This window comes from Dendrobates tinctorius, unplaced genomic scaffold (assembly GCF_039654945.1).
Source record: "Dendrobates tinctorius isolate UK_male_01 unplaced genomic scaffold, ASM3965494v1 ptg000041l, whole genome shotgun sequence".
Lineage (NCBI taxonomy): Eukaryota > Metazoa > Chordata > Amphibia > Anura > Dendrobatidae > Dendrobates > Dendrobates tinctorius.
The window spans coordinates 5,365,169-5,379,145 of record NW_027361709.1 but is presented as its reverse complement, the minus strand read 5'-3'; positions in this window follow the sequence as shown (position 1 = coordinate 5,379,145).

Here is a 13,977-nt window from a genome sequence, read left to right as displayed (position 1 = left end):
TTTCACCTTTCATTTTCTTTGTTGGGGGGAGGGGTAATGAATGTTTAGCAGTATTTTATAATTTGATAGATTATTTTTATTTATATTTATATATATATTTTTTTTTAACCTGTGATAGTCCGACTGCATCCGCTATATAACACAGTATTGCAGTATATAGTGTAAAGCGCGGTCTGCAGCCTACAGAAGAGGAGCAAGATGGCGGTGACGCAGCCTGGCTGCCATGGTAAGCCATCGGACCCCTGCAACTGTGTCATGGGGGCTGCTGGGACCAGATTGTTTCAGTGATTGGAAGCAGCATGCAAACAGTTAACCAGCAGTGATAGGAGCAACTCAGATCTGGCTGTAAAGCGCGGCGGGCACTGGACCTGCAGGGAGGCGGCACCGGACCTGCAGGGAGGCGGCACCGGACCTGTAGGGAGGCGGTACTGGACCTGCAGGGAGGCGGCACCGGACCTGTAGGGTGGCAGTACTGGACCTGTAGGGAGCTGGCACCGGACCTGCAGGGAGGCGGCACCGGATCTGTAGGGAGGCGGCACCGGACCTGTAGGGAGGCGACACCGGACCTGTAGGGTGGCAGTACTGGACCTGTAGGGAGCTGGCACCGGACCTGTAGGTAGGCGGCACCGGACCTGTAGGGAGGCGGCATCGGACCTGTAGGGTGGCAGTACTGGACCTGTAGGGAGCTGGCACCGGACCTGTAGGGAGCTGGCACCGGACCTGTAGGGAGGCGGCACCGGACCTGTAGGGAGGCGGCACCGGACCTGTAGGGAGGCGGCACCGGACCTGTAGGGAGGCGGCACCGGACCTGTAGGGAGGCGGCACCGGACCTGTAGGGAGGCGGCACCGGACCTGCAGGGAGGCGGCACCGGACCTGTAGGGAGGCGGCACCGGATCTGTAGGGAGGCGGCACCGGACCTGTAGGGAGGCGACACCGGACCTGTAGGGTGGCAGTACTGGACCTGTAGGGAGCTGGCACCGGACCTGTAGGTAGGCGGCACCGGACCTGTAGGGAGGCGGCATCGGACCTGTAGGGTGGCAGTACTGGACCTGTAGGGAGCTGGCACCGGACCTGTAGGGAGGCGGCACCGGACCTGTAGGGAGGCGGCACCGGACCTGTAGGGAGGCGGCATCGGACCTGTAGGGAGGCGGCATCGGACCTGTAGGGAGGCGGCATCGGACCTGTAGGGAGGCGGCACCGGACCTGTAGGGAGGCGGCACCTGACCTGTAGGGAGGCAGCATCGGACCTGTAGGGTGGCAGTACCGGACCTGTAGGGAGCTGGCACCGGACCTGTAGGGAGCTGGCACCGGACCTGTAGGGAGGCGGTACCGGACCTGTAGGGAGCTGGCACCGGACCTGTAAGGAGGCGGCACCGGACCTGTAGGGAGCTGGCACCGGACCTGTAGGGAGGCGGTATTGGACCTGTAGGGAGGCGGCATCGGACCAGGAGGGAGGCGGCACCGGACCTGTAGGGTGGCAGCACTGGACCTGTAGGGAGCTGGCACCGGACCTGTAGGGAGGCGGCACCGGACCTGTAGGGAGGCGGCATCGGACCTGTAGGGAGGCGGCACCGGACCTGTAGGGAGCTGGCACCGGACCTGTAGGGAGGCGGTATTGGACCTGTAGGGAGCTGGCACCGGACCTGTAGGGAGGCGGCACCGGACCTGTAGGGAGGCGGCATCGGACCTGTAGGGAGGCGGCATTGGACCTGTAGGGAGGCGGTACTGGACCTGTAGGGAGGCGGCACCGGACCTGTAGGGAGGCGGCACCGGACCTGCAGGGAGGCGGCACCGGACCTGCAGGGAGGTGGACACCGGACCTGTAGGGAGCTGGCACCGGACCTGCAGGGAGGTGGACACCGGACCTGTAGGGAGGCGGCACCGGACCTGTAGGGAGGCGGCATCAGACCTGTAGGGAGGCGGCATCGGACCTGTAGGGAGCTGGCACCGGACCTGTAGGGAGGCGGCTTCGGACCTGTAGGGAGGCGGCATCGGACCTGTAGGGAGCTGGCACCGGACCTGTAGGGAGGCGGTACTGGACCTGTAGGGAGGCGGCACCGGACCTATAGGGAGGCGGCACCGGACCTGTAGGGAGCTGGCACCGGACCTGTAGGTAGGCGGCTTCGGACCTGTAGGGAGGCGGCACCGGACCTGTAGGGTGGCAGTACTGGACCTGTAGGGAGCTGGCACCGGACCTGTAGGGAGGCGGCACCGGACCTGTAGGGAGGCAGCATCGGACCTGTAGGGTGGCAGTACTGGACCTGTAGGGAGCTGGCACCAGACCTGTAGGGAGCTGGCACCGGACCTGTAGGGAGGCGGTACCGGACCTGTAGGGAGCTGGCACCGGACCTGTAGGGAGGTGGCACCGGACCTGTAGGGAGCTGGCACCGGACCTGTAGGGAGGCGGTATTGGACCTGTAGGGAGGCGGCATCGGACCAGGAGGGAGGCGGCACCGGACCTGTAGGGAGGCGGCACCGGACCTGTAGGGTGGCAGCACTGGACCTGTAGGGAGCTGGCACCAGACCTGTAGGGAGGCTGCACCGGACCTGTAGGGAGGCGGCATTGGACCTGTAGGGAGGCGGCACCGGACCTGTAGGGAGGCGGTACTTTTTTCAAAACTTTTAACTCCCTCCTCCGCCCACCACTGCCCCCCTCCAACCTCCCTCATCTCTGCCGAGGACTTTGCCACACACTTCAATAATAAGATTGACCAAACAAGGCAAGTCTTCATCACTCAACCACCACAACCCCTTTGTATACCAGACCAATGCCCAAACCACATAACCTCACTCTCCAACATCACTGAAGGGGAGCTTAATCGCCTCTTCTCCAAATCGCACCTCACAACCTGTGCACTCGACCCCATCCCACCTCCTCCCCAACCTCGCCACCACACTTATCCTATCCCTAACCCACCTCTTCAACCTATCACTAACGTCCGATACCTTCCCTTCTGCTTTCAAGCATGCCACAATCACGCCTATCCTCAAAAAGCCAACCCTCGACCCAACCGCTATGTCCAGCTATCGCCCAATATCGTTGCTCCCATTTGCTTCTAAACTCCTGGAACAGCACGTCCACGCTGAACTTTCCTCCCACCTATCATCTAACCTGCTCTTTGACAATCTACAATCTGGTTTCCGCCCCCATCACTCCACTGAGACAGCCCTGACCAAAATTACTAACGACCTACTTACAGCCAAAGCTAACGGACAATACTCTATACTCCTCCTGCTTCTAGACCTGTCCTCTGCATTCGACACAGTTGACCATTGCCTCCTACTACAGATCCTCTCCTCCTTCGGTATCAAAGACCTCGTCCTATCTAGATCTCCTCATACCTTTCCAACCGGACGTTCAGCGTCTCCCACTCCCACACTACCTCCTCATCCCACCCTCTCTCTGTTGGAGTCCCCCAAGGCTCTGTTCTAGGACCCCTACTCTTCTCAATCTATACACTTGGTCTCGGGCAACTCATAAAGTCCTGTGGCGCCCCTGAGGCTCAGTCGCCACAGAGGTACTGCACCTCCTTCTGAGGTGTGGTATCCCACCATCCAGGTAAGGTAGAGTCTCCTGACCACACTCCAACACCTGCACCCCACACCACAATGTAGTGTAGCAAGCACCTTCGGCGGCTCCCTGCTTGGAGTATAGCAAAGCACCCATTGGTGCTTCCTGCTTGGAACACGAAACGCGCTGGGAGGTGGGTGAAGTTAGATGACATTACAATGAGCGGGCAGAGTTTAGGATTAGAAGTCAATTGGTTGGAGAGCGAGAGAGAAGAAGATCCCCGGAGAGAGGGATGGATGGATGGATGGAAGTGCTGCAGCAGATCCCAGTGACTTGGGTCTGCTGGCATGGGAAAGGAAGAGAGAGAGCAACGTAGACTGAAAGCCTGAATCTCCATAGCAAGAAAGGATTAGTACGGCACGTGAGGAGTAAAAGAGAACAGAGGACGTGGGTTAGAGGAGAATCCTTCCTAGAAGTTCTAAGCGCAAGGCCGGTGCCCGGTCCCCGAGGTTGTATGGATACTAATGGACCTGCAGCAGACAGCGGAGGAATAGAAGTAGTGACCACTTTATTCCCACACAAGACTTGGGGGCACAACAGCAACTGGAGAGTGAGCCGGGACTTAGTAGCAAGGAGTCCCCGAAGCAGGCTACTGCTGTCTGCCGTACAAGTAGAGTTCATAGGAACATCAGACAGGAGGAACTCCAGTGTAACTCAGTACTAGGAGTACTTCACTCAAAGGCGCTATAAGAGGAGACGTTCAGAAAGGCACATGTTGGCGGAGTGTTGGAAAGGAGTATTCCATCTGGCCTGGGGGTTGACTGAGTCCCTGACCCGGAGGATACGACACGGATGCAGGTACCTGTTTGTACAACAGACTGTGAGTAAAGCTTTGGAACTACATGCCCTGGTGTCCTCCACTTATTCCTGCGCCAGCCTGTCCGGCACTGCTATATCCCTTGCGCCTGACACCACACCAACTACGTGTCACCTCCCCTACTCTGCCCTGGGACTACAGCCCTGCCTGTGGAGGGCTATAACATCATTGCTGCACCACACCATCAGTCCCAGAGGATCTGCATGCAGTGTCGGCTTAATATCTCCCTTGCCGAACACCACAGGTGGCGTCACGAACTATTAATTTCCCCTACAAAACACCATTCAATCCCCCTTTTACTTGGGCACCCAGGGCCACGGACTGGGTCACCGCTGCTGTGACAATCCCCTCTGAGAGACCGGCCCGGTTCCGAGTACCCCACAGCCCTGGGAGGGCGACCCAGTCCCATGGATTCCAGTACCACCTGTATGCTGATGACACTCAGATCTACCTCTCTGGCCCAGATGTCAGCTCTCTGCTGTCCAGAATCCCGCAGTGTCTATCAGCCATATCCTTCTCCTCTCGCTTCCTCAAGCTCAATGTGGACAAATATGAACTCATCATCTTTCCTCCATCTCACAGATCTTCCTTACCCGACCTAGCTATAACAATTCATGACCTCACGCTTTCCCCAGTACCGGAAGTCCGCTGCCTCGGAGTAACCTTTGACTCTGCCCTGTCCTTCAAACCGCACATCCAAGCTCTTTCTACCTCCTGTCGCCTCCAGCTCAAAAATATTTCCAGAATCCGTCCTTTCCTCAACCTTCTATCTACTAAACTACTTGTGCATGCCCTCATCATCTCCCTCCTCGACTACTGCAACATCCTTTTCTGTGGTTTCCCTGCTAACACCCTCGCACCTCTCCAGTCCATCCTTAACTCTGCTGCCCGACTAATTCATCTCTATCCTCGCTACTCCTCCGCCTCTCCCCTCTGCAAATATCTTCACTGGTTCCCATTCCCTCAGCGTATCCAGTTCAAATTACTAATACTGACCTACAAGGCCATCTATAACCTGTCTCCCCCATATGTCTCTGAACTAATCTCCCGATACCTTCCCTCACGTAATCTCCGGTCCTCCCAAGACCTCCTTCTCTCCTCCACACTTATTCGCTCCTCATCCAACCGCCTCCAAGACTTCTCCCGAATAGCCCCCATCCTCTGGAATTCTTTGCCCCAACACGTCCGACTATCAACCACATTCGGATCCTTCAGATGGAACCTAAAAACCCATCTCTTCAGGAAAGCCTACAGCCTGCAATGACCCCGCTACCGCCTCACCACTACCGGAGATATCACCTCACCAACACCGGAGCTGCTGCAACCCCCCAACCTACTGTCTAGAGAAGAGAGAGAGGATTCAAAAAGATTTAAATAAACTGGAGAAGTGGGCAGCAACTAACAGAATGGTTTTTAACAGGGAGAAATGCAAAGTACTACATCTGGGCAATAAAAATGGAAAAAGCATATATAGAATGGGAGGAATAGGGCTAAGTGACAGCACATGTGAAAAAGACTTGGGTATACTAATAGATCACAGACTGAATATGAGTCAACAGTGTGATGCAGCAGCAAAAAAGGCAAATGCAATTCTAGGATGTATTAACAGAAGCATACAGTCTAGATCACGTGAAGTCATTATTTCCCTCTACTCCTCTTTGGTCAGACCTCATCTGGAATATTGTGTCCAGTTTTGGGCACCACATTTTAAAAAAGACATCAACAAACTGGAGCAAGTTCAGAAAAGAGCGACCAGAATGGTGACCGGTCTGCAAACCCTGTCTTATGAGGAAAGGTTGCAGGATTTGGGAATGTTTAGTTTGCAAAAGAGAAGACTGAGAGGAGACTTAATAGCTGTCTACAAATATCTAAAGGGCTGTCACATTGTAGAAGGATCAACTTTATTCTCATTTGCACAAGGAAAGACTAGAAGCAATGGGATGAAACTGAATGGGAGGAGACACAGATTAGATATTATAAAAAACTTTTTGACAGTTAGAGTGATCAATGAGTGGAACAGGCTGCCACGAGAAGTGGTGAGTTCTCCTTCAATGGAAGTCTTCAAACAGAGGCTGGACAGACATCTGACTGGGATGATTTAGCGAATCCTGCTTTGAGCAGGGGGTTGGACCAGATGGCCCAGGAGGTCCCTTCCAACTCTACGATTCTATGATTCCTTCCCAACCATCCTGTAGCATGTAAGCCCGAAAGGGCAGGGTCCTCTCTCTTCTGTATCTGTCTGTGATTGTTAGTTGGCTGTAAGTGATATCTGTAATTTGTATGTAACCCCTTCTCATGTACAGCACCATAGAATCAATGGCGCTATATAAATAAATAATAATGATAAATACTATAATACTGCCCCTATGTACAAGAATATAACTACTATAATACTGCTCCTATGTACAAGAATATAACTACTATAACACTGCCCCTATGTACAAGAATATAACTACTATAATACTGCCCCTATGTGCAAGAATATAACTGCTATAATACTGCCCCTATATACAAGTATATAACTACTATAATACTGCTCCTATGTACAAGAATATAACTAACACTGCCCCTATGTACAAGAATATAACTACTATAATACTGCTCCTATGTGCAAGAATATAACTGCTATAATACTGCCCCTATATACAAGTATATAACTACTATAATACTGCTCCTATGTACAAGAATATAACTACTATAACACTGCCCCTATGTACAAGAATATAACTACTATAATACTGCTCCTATGTACAAGAATATAACTACTATAATACTGCCCCTATGTACAAGAATATAACTACTATAATACTGCTCCTATGTACAAGAATATAACTACTATAATACTGCTCCTATGTGCAAGAATATAACTGCTATAATACTGCCCCTATATACAAGTATATAACTACTATAATACTGCTCCTATGTACAAGAATATAACTACTATAACACTGCCCCTATGTACAAGAATATAACTACTATAATACTGCTCCTATGTGCAAGAATATAACTGCTATAATACTGCCCCTATATACAAGTATATAACTACTATAATACTGCTCCTATGTACAAGAATATAACTACTATAACACTGCCCCTATGTACAAGAATATAACTACTATAATACTGCTCCTATGTGCAAGAATATAACTACTATAATACTGCCCCTATGTACAAGAATATAACTACTATAATACTGCCCCCTATGTACAAGAATATAACTACTATAATACTGCTCCTATGTACAAGAATATAACTACTATAACACTGCCCCTATGCACAAGAATATAACTACTATAATACTGCTCCCTATGTACAAGAATATAACTACTATAATACTGCTCCTATATACAGGAATATAACTACTATAATACTGCCCCTATATACAAGAATATAATTACTATAATACTGCCCCTATGTACAAGAATATAACTACTATAATACTGCCTCCTAGCTGTGAGGTTGTGTGTTTGTAGCTCTCCTGATGTCTGGAGCAAGCCCAGGGGGAGGCCACCCTGGGCGGGGTAACTCCCCAAGCAAGGCCCAGGCTTCCAGGCCTACACTTGGAAGTAACACTCAAGTTGTGTCTAAGGCGGATGCAAGTCCCAAAGTTGTTTCTGAGGGAAAGAAAGCTCAGAATGGAAGTAGCAGCAGCAGCAGCAGCAGCAGCAAGAAAGATGAAGCTGTGAAAGTGCAAAAAGTAACGGAACAAGGAAAAGCCATGGCTGTGGGTAAGAAAGTTCCAGTTAAGCAGTCGGCCAGCCAAGGCAAACAGAGTGAAGGACAACTAGGAGAAATCCAAAAGAAATCTACTGGTGAGAAGCTGAATGGAGGAAAGCAGCCTGCAGCTCAGGAGGTGCCATCACCGGCCTCAGGTGTGCAGCTGACTCCCAGCAGGCAGAGGAGAACCTCACTGGAGAGACAGATGCTCCAGGAGAACCTGCAGCGGAAGCATGTGGTGGCCAGCATGGCGAGCTCTGGGCGCACAAGGTCGCAGTCAGGTGGCAGCAGTAAAAGTGCTGTGGAGCCTGGAACCACGAAACCAGCGGTGGTGAAAGTTAAGGAGACGTCTGGTTTCAAGCATCCAGGGACATTGCTGAAAGCAGGATCCCAGGAGGGGACGCCATGTGCACCTGAGCTTCAGGTCGCAGAGGAGATCCCAGGACTGGTCAAGAGGCTCGGTGAGTTACAGCAGCACAAAGACTTGCTGCAGAAACAGATAGACATGGACTATAATGTAAAGGCTGCTAATCCTGGTGGGGATCACACCTTTTGTGATCAGACTCTGAACATGCTTGGTATACAGCTGGCGAAAGTGGTGACGGACATGGACTGTGTCCTAGAGAAGATGGGGCCCCTGGCAGAGACTTATAGGAACCAGGAACTGTTTATGTCACACAAACAGGACTCTGCAGGTTCCAGCTCAGACATTGTCCCAGGTGAGCCCCAGAAGCCGGTGCGGCCAGTGCTGCAGCCTGCAAGTTTCTGCTTCCAAAAGGGTCAAATACTGCAGCCGCAGCAGCCTGCGGCAGACCCCAAGCAGCAGCATGTTATGCAGATTCCAGCAGGTGTACCACAAGTCTCAGAATGCCCAGCAGAGCAGCCTGCAGCAGATTCCAAGCAGCAGCATGGACTGCACTTTCCAGCAGAGGGACTACAAGTCTCAGAATGCCAAGCACAACAGTTGGGAAGTGGACATGTGCCGGTCATTACTGATGGTGCCCAGCAGGGCTCTGATGCTGGGGATAACTGCACTATATCTGGGGGGTCGGGGGCTTGGGGGAGCACAGTATCTTTGGTGGATGCTGCACAGTCTGATAATGACATTGATGCTGATGATAACAATGTGCATGATAATGTCTGTGATTTCCCACCTTTAATTTCAAGCACACAAGGTGTGGCTGCCCCTCCTGCTGCAGACCTTCACCCCGTCAGTCAACCCAATGTGACCCCGCACGGTCCCCCCAGTAATGCCTGGAGTCGTGGTGCTCCGTCCTTTACCTCTGGTTCCAATTATACAGGCCAGGCGTTTAAACGGAGAAACGTTGTGCGTTTCCGGCACAGAGGTGCCAAGGAGGACCTGCCGGACAGGAGGTTTGTCGTCAGGGAGCTCTTGTGCCACCAGATGGGGTTTGTGCCAGTCAGCATCCTGGCAGTGATTAATCTTCCAGACAGGCAGGGCTATGATGTCAGCTTTAAGCTCATGTCTGACCTGGACAGATTCTGGTCTAGTTTCCCCAAGTTTAGAGACACGGAGGGCTGGAGTAAGTTCAGCTTTATTCCTATCTCTAAGCCAGATACTGTCACCGTAAATGTCATCTTCTGGAATGAGTCTGTTCCCCCGCAGGACATTGTGGTGTGGCTCCGGAGGCATTGTGACCTGGTCTCGGACCTCACCAAAAGCAGAGACAGTGATGGGATCTGGACGGGAGGGTGGCAGGTTTTGGTGAAACTGCGCCAATGTAATAACATCACTGCCCACTTACCCAACTCCTTCTTTATTGGGAGGGAGAGGGGTGTGTGTTTCTATCCTGGGCAGCCTCGTAAGTGCTTTAAATGTGGCAAGGCAGGTCACCTGGCAAATACCTGTACTGTGGTGAAGTGCAGCCTGTGTGGGGAGGTCGGCCATCTAGCTGCAGACTGCCAGAACATCAGGTGCAACCTCTGTGGGAAGATCGGTCACCCTCACAGGGACTGTCCAGACGCCTGGCACAATATCTGTAAGGACTTTCCTGACGAGGACTTGGTGGCAGGGGCAGAGATTCTGGAGGAGGCAGCTTTACTGTCAGGGGAAATACTGACCAGACCAGAGGTCCACCAGGGGTCTACTCAGCTAACACCAGAGCAGCAGGGTCCAGAGAGAGAACAGGGGAGTATGGAGGTTGTACCTCAGGGGCAGCGGTCACAGGAAGGCATTACTTCAGTGCTACCATCTGTGTCTGACGAGTATAGCAATAATCAGAAAAGGAAGAAAAAGGACAAGGCCTCCCGTAAACCTGAGGGGTATGACACTGGCCAAGGAGCCGGGAAGAAATTCCAGAGTTCTGCAGGTGTAATGGTCGTATCTAACAGGTTTGATGTTCTGTCTGAGTCTGACGGCGATTTTGAAGATGACCTTAAAAGAATTGACGCAGAGTGTGATAGGGACGTAGAGGACTGTCCTCCGCCAAAGCGGAAGCCCTTACCTGAGGGCACTCGGGAAGAGTCTGAGATGGAGACCGGTGGTGACCAGAATAACTCCGACTCAGATCTGTGACGCTGTCAACCAGATAATGTCCAAACTCAGATAGGGAAAATCATTAGGAGAAATTAGGAAATGTTAAGATAGAGAAGGATGAGTCACTGGGTAGGAACATGATGAGCTCTGCTTGCAAAGTGTTTTTTTTTTTTTTTTTTTTTCTCTCCTCAAACTAGGAGTATGGACTCTAAGTTAATTTGATATGTATAAACTGGATATGTAATGAATGTATGTACAATCTAAGTGAATTCAGTTTTGTATTATTGGAGGAATGTTATTTGTATTTGTTTTGTTTTTACAATAAAAATTGCCCCTATGTACAAGAATATAACTTCTATAATACTGCTCCTATGTACAAGAATATACTATAATACTGCCCCTATGTACAAGAATATAACTACTATAATACTGCCCCTATGTACAAGAATATAACTACTATAATACTGCCCCCTATGTACAAGAATATAACTACTATAATACTGCCCCCTATGTACAAGAATATAACTACTATAATACTGCTCCTATGTACAAGAATATAACTTCTATAATACTGTCCCCTATGTACAAGAATATAACTACTATAATACTGCTCCTATGTACAAGAATATACTATAATACTGCCCCTATGTACAAGAATATAACTACTATAATACTGCCCCTATGTACAAGAATATAACTACTATAATACTGCTCCTATGTACAAGAATATAACTACTATAATACTGCCTCCTATGTACAAGAATATAACTACTATAATACTGCTGCAATGTACAAGAATATAACTACTATAATACTGCTCCTATGTACAAGAATGTAACTACTATAATACTGCTCCCTATGTACAAGAATGTAACTACTATAATACTGCCCCTATGTACAAGAATATAACTACTATAATACTGCCCCTATGTACAAGAATATAACTACTATAATACTGCCCCTATGTACAAGAATATAACTACTATAATACTGCCCCCTATGTACAAGAATATAACTACTATAATACTGCCCCCTATGTACAAGAATATAACTACTATAATACTGCCCCCTATGTACAAGAATATAACTACTATAATACTGCCCCTATGTACAAGAATATAACTACTATAATACTGCCCCTATGTACAAGAATATAACTACTATAATACTGCCCCTATGTACAAGAATATAACTACTATAATACTGCCCCTATGTACAAGAATATAACTACTATAATACTGCCCCCTATGTACAAGAATATAACTACTATAATACTGCCCCTATGTCCAAGAATATAACTACTATAATACTGCTCCTATGTACAAGAATATAACTACTATAATACTGCCCCTATGTACAAGAATATAACTACTATAATACTGCCCCTATGTACAAGAATATAACTACTATAATACTGCCCCTATGTACAAGAATATAACGACTATAACACTGCTCCTATGTACAAGAATATAACTACTATAATACTGCCCCTATGTACAAGAATATAACTACTATAATACTGCCCCTATGTACAAGAATATAACTACTATAATACTGCTCCTATGTACAAGAATATAACTACTATAATACTGCTCCTATGTACAAGAATATAACTACTATAATACTGCCCCCTATGTACAAGAATATAACTACTATAATACTGCCCCCTATGTACAAGAATATAACTACTATAATACTGCCCCTATGTACAAGAATATAACTACTATAATACTGCCCCTATGTACAAGAATATAACGACTATAACACTGCTCCTATGTACAAGAATATAACTACTATAATACTGCCCCTATGTACAAGAATATAACTACTATAATACTGCCCCTATGTACAAGAATATAACTACTATAATACTGCTCCTATGTACAAGAATATAACTACTATAATACTGCTCCTATTTACAAGAATATAACTACTATAATACTGCCCCCTATGTACAAGAATATAACGACTATAATACTGCTCCCTATGTACAAGAATATAACTACTATAATACTGCCCCTATGTACAAGAATATAACTACTATAATACTGCTCCCTATGTACAAGAATATAACTACTATAATACTGCTTCCTATGTACAAGAATATAACTACTATAATACTGCTCCCTATGTACAAGAATATAACTTCTATAATACTGCTCTTATGTACAAGAATATAACTACTATAATACTGCTCCTATGTATAAGAATATAACTACTATAATACTGCCCCCTATGTACAAGAATATAACTACTATAATACTGCCCCTATGTACAAGAATATAACTACTATAATACTGCCCCTATGTACAAGAATATAACGACTATAATACTGTTCCTATGTACAAGAATATAACTACTATAATACTGCCTTTATGTACAAGAATATAACTACTATAATACTGCTCCTATTTACAAGAATATAACTACTATAATACTGCCCCCTATGTACAAGAATATAACGACTATAATACTGCTCCCTATGTACAAGAATATAACTACTATAATACTGCCCCTATGTACAAGAATATAACTACTATAATACTGCTCCCTATGTACAAGAATATAACTACTATAATACTGCTTCCTATGTACAAGAATATAACTACTATAATACTGCCCCTATATACAAGAATATAACTACTATAATACTGCCTTTATGTACAAGAATATAACTACTATAATACAGCTCCTATTTACAAGAATATAACTACTATAATACTGCCCCCTATGTACAAGAATATAACGACTATAATACTGCTCCCTATGTACAAGAATATAACTACTATAATACTGCCCCTATGTACAAGAATATAACTACTATAATACTGCTCCCTATGTACAAGAATATAACTACTATAATACTGCTCCCTATGTACAAGAATATAACTTCTATAATACTGCTCTTATGTACAAGAATATAACTACTATAATACTGCTCCTATGTATAAGAATATAACTACTATAATACTGCCCCCTATGTACAAGAATATAACTACTATAATACTGCCCCTATGTACAAGAATATAACTACTATAATACTGTTCCTATGTACAAGAATATAACTACTATAATACTGCCCCTATGTACAAGAATATAACTACTATAATACTGCTCCTATGTACAAGAATATAACTACTATCACATATCATATAACAGGACATATTCAGTGTATCGTGATGTTTTTAGATATCCACATTTTATGAAATATTTCATCATATTTTGTTTCATTCATTGACTCGACGATATTTTTTCCTTTTTTTTTAATTTGATTTTTTTATTTGTTTTTTTTTTTTGTTATTGTGTCAAGCTGTCAGGATCCACATTGCATGCGGGTGGGATGGGGAAGAGGACGAGTAGAGGAGGCGAAAAAT